The following is a 10,756-nucleotide window of genomic DNA, read 5'->3' on the forward strand; positions in this document are numbered from 1 at the left end:
CGTATTCCTGAATGGCACAGTGCTTAGAATGCAGTCCTGCAGGCTAACTCACTGCTCACTCCAGGAGTTCAATTCTGAATGGCTCAAGGTTCAGTCAGGCTTTCATCCTTCAGAGGTCAGTAAAATGAGGACCCAGATTATTGGGGGCAATAGGCTGACTCTATAAACCACTTAGAGATGGCTGTAAAGCACTATGAAGCAGTATATAAATTTAAGTGCTATTGCTATTTTAAGAGTAGACTTATGTTAAAGGAGGATTGTATTGCTCTGTATTTGGGTGTTGTTGCTGTTCCTCAGGGCATAGTAGTATTATTTTGTTTCCATTTTGTCACTGATGTTATTTTACTACCATTATTGTAAGACACTTGAAGTTCTATTTGGATTAGAGTGACATACCAGTTGCAGGGAATAAATAAATATAAAATTATGCACGCCAAAACCAACGTGGGCTAGGTTCTCTCAAGATTTCAATAATCTTGTGGGACCTGGCATCAGAACAGTAGAATCTCATGAGACCTTCCTGAAATCTCACGAAAGTCTCATTTAGTTTTTAAAATATCTAGACAATTATTGTGCAAGTCCCAAGGAGTCCTGAGCTAGAAAAGTTGTCAGTCTCTAAAAGTTGACAAAATAATTTCTATTTTACTTCAAGATGTGATAATGATTACTAAACTGAATATGTTCAAAAGTAGGTTAGAGAAATCAGGGCATACAAGATTGTAACAGGCTACTGCTTATGCTTCTCAGTAAGATGGTACAATTGTACTTATATCCTACAGATGGTTGATCGAATAACAGCAGATCTCACTTGCCCCCACTCTGCCCCCTCCCCTCCCCATGTATCCTTAGCTTTTAATGTTTGATTTTAATAATTTATATTTCAGTTGTATATGTATAGACATATTTTTATGACTGTAAGCTCCTCAGGGGTATCCTATGGTAAGATGGGTGGCCAATAATTTAATAGATAGATAGATAGATAGATAGATAGATAGATAGATAGATAGATAGATAGATAGATAAAAACAAATAAATGGGCTTTTCTTAGATCTTTGGTTGGCCATCATGATCTAATGTACTTGTTTCTTTCTTATGATCTTATTTCTAACTGGCATTACATTCAGCCTTCAGGCAGTGAAACAAAAGCACAAAGAATAGCTGGGAAGTACTGGCCAAGACTGTGGTATGACAATTGTGAAGAAGTGACTCAGAAAGAAGATGGGAATGTTGACCCATTACAGAAAAAAAAATCTGGGAAAGTAGAAAGTGAGAGAAAGAAACTCCAAATAACTTTATCTTACTTTGTGTTATGTATAAGTTGAAGTAGAATCACATTCCAAGCAATTCCTATTTCTTGACCTCGTTGGCCAGAGAGGAAACCCTGCAGCACAGGTAAGGCATAGATATTCTTAACCACATGAATTTATCAGCAGGAACATTGAATTAACATTGTGGATAAATGTGAGAAGACCTGATAAGACTTTGAGGCAAAACCACAAATCCTGTGCAACAAATCTTAAGAACATGGGCAATAGGAGGCTATTTTTCCTGAAATAAAACACTCTCCTGCTGACAATAATGGAAATTGTGTTAGAACCATAATTTAATAAAAAGAGATTAAAGGTATGGCATCGGGCAAGAGTATTTCATATATATAGTCCACATATGTTTTCACCCTTTTCGGAATATAAGCAGAAAGTCAGGAAGAAGGGATTTAAACTCAGCTGTTGCTTTTTCCACCATCAGCATTTTTGCTGCCTGCAGGATGGTCTCTTCCTTCACTTGCACACACAACAGCCTGATTCATCCCACAATGCCAGCATTTGTGTCTGGTTTTTGGATTTCATTAGTCATCTCAGAAGTATTTAAACTTGTGGTGAGCAGTTACAAGTGCTATAGCAAAAAAAGGTGAATAACAGTGACAATAGATTTGCCAGCAAGGCTAATGAGACACAATCACCAAAGTAAGGGGAAGAATAGATATGTGTATATGTGTGCACGTTACATAAATATGTAAAATCATCTCAGATCCACATAATAAGGTACCAGCTAAAGACTAGTTTTATTCCTAATGTGCCTATGCTATAGGTAGTCCTCAAATTACAACAATTTGTTTAATGACCAAAGTTACAACATCATTGAAAAAATGACTTTTGACTATTTCTCACACTTATAACTGTTGCAGCATCCCCATGGTCACATGATCAAAATTCGGACGCTTGGCAACTGACTCATATTTATGACGGTTGCAGTGTCCCTGGGTCACATGATCCCCTTTTGTGATCTTCTGACAAGAAAAGTCAATGGGGAAGCCAGATTTACTTGTGTTAAATTGTGTTACTGTTTTAACAAATGCAGTGATTTACTTAACAACTGTGGCAAGAAAGATCATTAAATGGGCAAAACTCATTTAACAAATATCTCACTTAGCAACAGAAATTTGGGGCTCATTTATGGTTGTATGTTGAGGACTATCCGTATGTAAGTTTTAACATATTTAACATATCTGGCCTCATTTCCGAATTTCATTGCATATAGGTCTGCCATGAAAGATTGTCAGAAATTGTGAATGTTTCAGAGTACAGGGATTAGTTTGCTGCTGCAGCTGTATATTTTCCAGAATTTCCCATGCACAGGGACACTTGGTTACTTGTAAGTACAAACAGTGCTGGAGGGCTAGCACAAGAGGCCTTCTCCCAGGGTGCAGGCAGGCTACAAGGATCTCTGCCAATTGCAAGAGAAATCTTGCTTTGCAGTGCTTGCTCTGTGATTTGATGCACAAGGGAGAAGGTGGGGGGGGGGAAGGAGACGATGCAGGAATGTCTTTCTGTCAGGAAAGCGATGTAGATTGGGCAAAGAATCCAGGAAGCAACACATGGATGTTAATATTGGGGAGGAAGAGGAAGGTTGCTTAGCCCTGAAAGACCTTTGTTTTGATTCACCAGACTTTTTGAAGGCTCCTAATATGAACAACTGCAGCATTTGGAACTAGCTTCATAAATGGGTTCTGGCTTCTTCATCCTGGCAGCTGACAGTGTCCCACCAGAGCAACTGCTGATGCCACTTATGGGCCGGCTGCGTCAGATGGCTGAGCAGAGAAGACTCTTGCTCTTTTAATTGCCTGATATAGCATTGCTGTGGGACACTATGAGGAGCTAGAGATAGACTGCAACATTCCTGCTGACAGTTACATCCAACAGGGCTGTTCACAGCATACTGAAGGGGCACTACTTTATAGTGGGAGGCTGAGCTTTCTTGTAAACACTAATTGTAACAGAATAGAAACTTAAGATTTGAATGGAGATAATTGTAAAATATAAACACTTTCTTGCATGTCCTGGTGACCATACGCACATCCATGTCACATCCATATCTCACTTTGGCAAAAATACAGAAGTTATTTGCTTATTGCCTTCTTTTGGGATGAGTTGTCGACTCCCTAGCCCAGTGTTTCTCAACCTTGGCAACTTTAAGACATGTGGACCAACTCCTAGAATTCCCCAGCCAGGCTGCCCTAGTCTAATCTCTAATCTTGGAATTTTTTAGTGGCCACCCTTGTAAGTTTGGACAGGGCTGGATAGGTGCTGCCATCTACTGCAGACAGCAACTTGTTTCTCTTCATTTTGCACTTTGTGAGTTTGTGTGTGAAAACTGAATCAGCCATAGAGACAGAGTACATAAAAAGATACGTTACTCTGGAACTTTTTAGAATTTAGGCTTAGTCTTTGGGGTACAGGTGAGTTAATCCCACACTTAGCAGCTTCCATGGCACAGTTGCTTGGAACCAAATTGTGGACTGGATATATTTGGAGTTCAGACAAGCCTTTTGATTTGGTCAGCTGACACTTTCTTATGTTTGCTAAAACACCATTTCCATTGATTTAGCTCTGCTGTTGTATCTTGAAGTCTATAGCAAAGGAAATTCTTACAACAAGGTCATCATAAAGGTGCACATCCATACAAGGGGAAATTGATCGAGCTCAGAGATATAGTTGTGATGTTTGAAATACCCAGGTGGCCTTTCAACAGTTTCTGTCTAATTTCTGGGCACAGACTGAATAGATGATTTCTCTGAACTGAGAAGGAGAAATTTTCAACCATTTCTTCAAGCACAGGAAGTCTCCCCTATAGTGGTTCCAGCAGCACCACTTAGAACAGGGATCTTCAAACTTGGCCCTTTTCTGACTTGTGGACTTCAACTCCCAGAATTCCTCAGCCAGGCACACTAGCTGAGGAACTTTGGGAGCTGAAGTCCACAAGTCATAAGAGGGCCAAGTTTGAAGACCCCTGACTTAGAAGAAAGTACTATGAAAGTCATTTTTCTCTCCTGTCTTCCCTTAGGATTTAGTGGTAGGAAGAGAAGTCAGGGTTGTGATCAGCTAAGGGATGATTATAGAATGAAAAGAGGACATTCTTGCCCACACCCTGGCTATCTTGTAAGAAGATCAGCGTAAGAAGACCACATCTAGCCACAAACATTTCACCCCAGAATCTCTTCTTTTATGTGTACCCATAAAAATACGCAGGATAATATCTAATAATTCAGAACATAATATAAGGTTTTAGCTGGTTATGGCATTGCAGTAAGTATACGGTTGGATAGGTTTAGGAGGACTAGAAGTAAGACGCATACCAGGAAAACACAAATAATAGGTCATTTCTGTCAAAATAATTGTTTTCAGGATCTGTGGATGAAATGTGGAGAATCTTCTGCTGAAAGGTCTCCTTTTCTATTACGGTTTCACAAATCAACTAGGAAAATGCTATGGACAATGCTGACCTCTGCAGAATGACAGTGGAAAACCAGCTGTGAAGCCACACTACTAGCCCATTATCTGGCCTACAACAATTACATCTATATTTGAACTTCTTTAAAGGAGGTATTAAAACAATCTATAAAATGTCACTTCATTTACGATATACAGTGTGCCAAACACCTTTTTCAGGATCAGAGGAATACGTCTCTGCATCCTTCTCACAACCAAAATTTGTAGTTCAGAGACCCCATTTTTTTTCTCCCTCACAGATGAGCTTCAATAACAGAAAAAGTGAATGATATAATGGGAGGTTGCATAAAATATGGGAGAGAGTTCCCAACAACTTTCTTTGGCATGCTGCTTCCATAATAAAAGCCTCATCTGGAAGCACTCTCTGAGGACTGGCTGGTGGGGGACATGAATGGGAAATTGTTACAATGTTCACGTCCCAGTGACATCTACTCGATCATTGTGGGAACTGAATGCTGAGATAAACATCTCACTTAATCCAGGAAGAGCATTTCTATATTTATTCCCTGAGACCCTCAGTTTGAGATGTATCCATTCCAGTACTGAGATGGCTTTGTACTGATGGACCTCTTAGACCAGGGGGGCACAACTCACTGCCCTCAGACTTCTAGTGGTGACCAAGAGATTATGAAAATAATACTATGTAAATTCACTTGCAAAAGGGCAAGTAGCAAAAGTCTGATTTTTCAAAATAAAAGCAAAAGAAATGTATGCAGCTATTTAAATAAACTTAATCTATATATTAATTTGCTATGATGTTACTGTATTACAGTTCCACCCACTCTAACTTTGTATTCTCAGACTTTGAAGAATTGCCCACTCAAAACCTAGCAATTTTAATTTATATGCAAATAGCATGTTATTCGTAGTCAAATCTTTTGCCTTAGGGAATCATAAGGCAAAATCATTCTGGTTCAGCCTTCCTCAACCTGAGTATATTTCTGTGAATATTTTGATTTTCAGATTTCTCATCAATGGTCAAAAATTAAAATTTTTTTAAATGTATACATGGGAGCCTTCAGGTTTCTCCAGAAGTTCCTGGTTGTGCGCCATGTAACTTCTTTGCCCATCAGTTTTGCAGAGCTTCTAGTTAAAGTCAGCCCTTCAGGTGTGGTAGACAGGGACATAAAATTGATATAAAATTGATCTGAAGGCATCAAATATATATGCAGACTGTCTAAACAAGTCCCTGCAGTTTTTCTGGCAATGTTTCGGAAATGGTTTGCTATTGCCATCTTCTTTTTAGCACAAGCTCACCTGGTTTCTAGCCCTGGTGCCTTCACCACTACCCTAAACTTGCTCTTATACATCACTGCCCAAAATAGAAAGATTTAACCACCAGAAAGGGAAAGGAATAGTACCTTGATCTTTCCCTGAGCCTGGCCAGAGCTCTTACCCTTTATGTTGCAACTGCACTTCTACCTTGTTCCCCTTGTGCACTTTCTTCATAAGCATTGCTCTGGACCCTGAAATCTGAGTCTTTGCTTAGCCCAATTTTCACTCTCCACACTCTTCACTCAGAGTGGCTGCTACACTTCATCTCACAACAAGGACAACATGGGACCGTCTTGGACATGTGCGTCTCCCCAAAGCCTTTTCTTTTCTTTCATGATAGATCACGTAAAGTTGTTTGGATAAAGACAGACATCGATAACAGGGGAACAGAGTAGATGGACAATTTCAACCAAGATCAGGAGTGGGCTAGCATATCTGCTGGCTTGACATAATAGGTCTGTAAAAAAAAACCTGATTTGGCCTCTTAGCCTGACTTCATCATACTCAAGAAACTCCAGTATTCAGCAGTGGGCCAAACCAGAATCTTCTGCTTTGTTTGTCTTGGCCTACCATGCTTCTTTATAAAGAAAATGGTCAAAGTGAAGTACTTCCCCTGTGCATTTTGACAGGAAGCCTCAGTCATATGTTTTCCTTTTATTGTATATCTTGCTCTTTTTCTTCAGCCCTGTTCAAATATTTTCTAGCACAATGACATATTTATTAACCCACCACTCACTCCATGAGGCAAGGCTTTGATTGGCTTTTGGTAAAGGGTTCCTGAAAAGTGGAGGTTGCCCCCACCCCTGCTGTCTCCAATAAGAGTTAATATTATTACTGCTATTTGTGTCAAACGCTGGAGAACAAGCACTTTTAAAAATGGGGCCCGTTTATTTAAAACAGCTGGGCAAAAGAACATGAAGGCCCAGCTAGAGTCGTCAGGTCATAGGTCAGGGGTAACACCAATCTCTGCAGAACTTTGAAGCTGACATTTTACAGATTATATGTGGCTCACTGCACAGTGGGCATGGCGTATATATGGGGCTGAGGACCCCTGATTTGTCCTTTGGATTTTTATGAGTCCACAACATTGTTCTTTGAAGCAGCGCACACGGGGAAAATAATACTAATACTAATAAAAAGTTCCTTCAATGCTATTAAGCTATTTAAAGTAAATCAAGTGAGAGCTTCCTGGAAAAATGGCTGCACTATGAGATAATGTTTTTGTTCTTCCCCTTCTTTAAAGCTTTCCTTTTTTTCATTGATTCTTTGCTTTCCCATCCAAGACAACATTCTTCTTTGTTCTGCCCTCTACATATATTAAGGTAATAATAATAATAATAATAATAATAATAATAATAATAATAATAATAATAATAATAATAATAACCTGAGATTGTTGGGATGTACACCACGCTTTTTTTTCCTGACTGCATTCTGTTATTGCTTTCCCCAGGATGACCTACAAGACCTTGCCAGCTTCAATCTTTCGGGCAGCCATCGACTATGGTGAGTGCACAAAGAAGGAATGATGTAATGCAAATAGAAACATTGGGATTGATGGTTTTGGGGAAAAGACTTTTTCCCTTCTCCTTCCACATGTTAAACCTATTCAATAGCACATAACTGCATATTTTTTTTGGCTTACTACCAAAACATGATGAGAAACTACATTTTTGCTTTGAGGGAGCTCTGTAGAGCCATCAACAACCCAAGAGTTGTTGTAATCATTGCACGAAACAGACATAGACTGATGATTATGTATCTAGGTAACACCTCTCCCTCCCATACTCACTTAATTTTGGACATATGTTTTGCTTACCTGGTGAATATCAATATTTCCAGGAGTACATTTCTCTGGGATTGTATTTGTCTGTTTGATAAGCATTCCAACCATCTTTTAATCCAAGACACTAATAATATCATAGGTTGAATCCTAACATTATAGGACCCTACTTGATACCTTACCCTTTTTTGATAGGTAATACTGGCGACGTCTCCTTGAGCATGACTTTTGCATCAGCCTTTTATCCACTTAAATTGTCATGCCTCAGCCTCCATAACAAAGAAAGAAGTATCTGAACAAGCTTTTTGATCCACATACGTGGAAGAGCACACAGCTGATTTGGTATCCTCTTAGAAACAAGCAGTGATCGGAAGGTGGAAAGTTCTCTGTGACTCCCTAGTCTTGGATAGATCACATCCTGGTCAGTTTTTGAGCAATTTATACTTTTGCTGAGATGGTGGCACAATTAAAATAATCTGGCCCAGGAACCTAATAGTTGGATCTAGGAGTTTTCCATTTTATTTATCAGTAATATTGATATAATCCACGCTATCTTTGGAATGCAGAGATAGCCAGGGTGGTAGGCACTATTGTTCCTAGCTACTCTCTTATCTCTTATCTTTCACAGAGCTTATTCAGCCTGTTGAATTAGTAGCAGCTGAAAGTGATGAAGCTGAAAGGACAGCTGGAGCATGAATTCTATCCATTGGGAATGGATGAAATTAAGCATGGATTGAAGACTGTTTGGAGACCTGCTCCACAGCAATGAAAGCAGTAAAGAGTACTTAATCACCATTGCACCTGGTGGTTTTTTTTCCATGTTGTGTGATATCTTCATTATTAGGTAATAGGGAGGCCTACAGAATAGCCATGGCTCATTGTGTAACTTGTATTCTTAACCAGGACTCCAGCATTGGACAGTTCATAGGAATATAATGTTAATAATTACCGCTTCTATGAATTTTATCTTTTTACCTTCACAATGATATGCATATAACTGTGTGGAGATACAAGAATTATAATATATTGCTTCCACTTCTGTGTTATGGGAGGTGGGTGAGTGAGGATGTGTTCCCATGGTCTAAAGGAGGCATGTACTCTGTTGAAGGAACTTTCCATTAAAGATCTTTTTAATACACTAGCAAGTCTGAAACATTCAGATAAGTTGCCAAGAATGTGATGGATTTACAAATTCAGGTGCAACTGGATGATTTTGATTATCCAAACTCATTTCTATTTGGCTTTGCTTCCTTTTGTAGATGATCTGTGAATTAAACTGAATAGGGACAGTATAGTCATCTACTGGATTTCTTGGCATCATTCAGTACCACTGACTACTGTATGGTTGTCTTCTGGATTATCTAGCACCATGGTGGCGAACCTATGGCATGGGTGCCACAGGTGGCACACAGATCCCTCTCTGTGGGCACACACACTGTCACCCCAGTCCTAGGCCTTCAGCTGGGTGTTATAAAACCTTTTCGCTTTAGGCCTCCACCGCCATGTGCAAAAAAAAAGGTTCAATCAATCAATCAATTTCAACTTCTTGCGGGGGAAAAAAAAGATCTTGCAAAGTTGGAATTGATTGATTGAACTTTTTAGTCCCACCCAGTCTGCCGTTACCACCACAGCCACGCCCACCCAATGGGCCACGTCCACCCAATGGGCCACACCCAGCCAATTGGCCATTCCCAGCCAATGAGCCACACCCACCTGGCACCTGGCGATATTTAAGTGGGTTTTGGGTTGCAGTTTGGGCACTCGGTCTCTAAAAGGTTCGCCATCACAGGCCTATGACATCCAAAGGAAATAAACGTAGTTTGACACAACTGGTTTGTGGTAAATGATGGTTAGCTTCTGTTAATAATACCATGCTGCTTGATAATCTGCTCAAAGATCTTGCCCAGTATTTATATATCCAGTAGAAGCAGATGTATAGTTTCCTGGGTCATCTTCATTCTCTTTTTTGAATATGAGGATAATATTTTAAATAGATTTTTTTCTTTTTCTTTTCGGCACTTTCTGTTCTTTTTTACCTATCTTCTCTTCTTCATTTTGATATTAGTTTGTATTATGTTTTACTGATGTATTAAAAATATTGCAAAAAAATAATTTTGTCTGGATATTGTCATTGGAAGTCTGGTTTACCTTGATAAATCTTGGAAGCATCCTTTACCTATGTAATTCTTGATGTCATGCCAACTGAAGAATGATAAGCATTACCCTGTGTTAATCAGTGATATTTTAAACAATGTATAAATTTTATTGAGCCAAAATAGGTACTATTTTCTATTGAGCTGGCTAACGAATTCAGTTCTTCTTGTTATGAGTTATATCTTTAATGCACAACCATTACTTTTTAATTGCTTTTTGTTACCCAATAAACAGAAGGAGTAGATCTTTCCCCTCCCTGCCAAAGTTTTTACATCTGGTTTTCATACAGCTTAGCCACCCATGGTGTCTTCAGCCAACCCCATGGCTAGCCAGGCTACCAGTTTATTACGTTTACTACATTTTTCTGACTCTGCCCTTTTAAAGAAGATGAAAGTTCCTAAAACTTCATGTGTATTTGGAATTAGTTTAATGGTTTTTTTTAAGTGGAAGAAGTACATGGGGGACAGAAAGTGGGAGTCCAGCTGAGAAATGCATTGCTTGGAGTAGGCACATCTCCCTGTTGGAGATCAGTTTAGTTATTATTTTAATAAAAGGCCCAAATAACAAATCCAGTTTACTAATGACTAATAACATCTCAATTTAAGTCAATTTCAGCTTGTTTTTCTTTATTCAGCCTATCAAATTTAAGCAATGTACAAAGATGCTGATTGCTCCTTGGAATTTGAAGGCAAAGAACTTTAGACAGTTACCTTACTCCAAAAATTTGTTATGATCTCTCTGAGGGGTTTTATGAACA

The 10,756-nt window shown here is 39.0% G+C and overlaps 1 long non-coding RNA gene across 1 annotated transcript; it reads left to right on the plus strand.

Annotated features, from left to right (window-relative positions):
- The first annotated feature begins 4,741 nt into the window (after positions 1 to 4,741).
- Positions 4,742 to 10,312, plus strand: LOC308677544. Its single transcript, XR_014028512.1, has 3 exons — positions 4,742 to 4,880; positions 7,516 to 7,568; positions 8,474 to 10,312. It is a non-coding gene; the product is annotated as an uncharacterized lncRNA (long non-coding RNA).
- Positions 10,313 to 10,756: the final 444 nt, after the last annotated feature.

Source organism: Vipera berus (assembly GCF_964194415.1).
Source record: "Vipera berus genome assembly, chromosome: 1".
Classification (NCBI taxonomy): Eukaryota; Metazoa; Chordata; class Lepidosauria; order Squamata; family Viperidae; genus Vipera; species Vipera berus.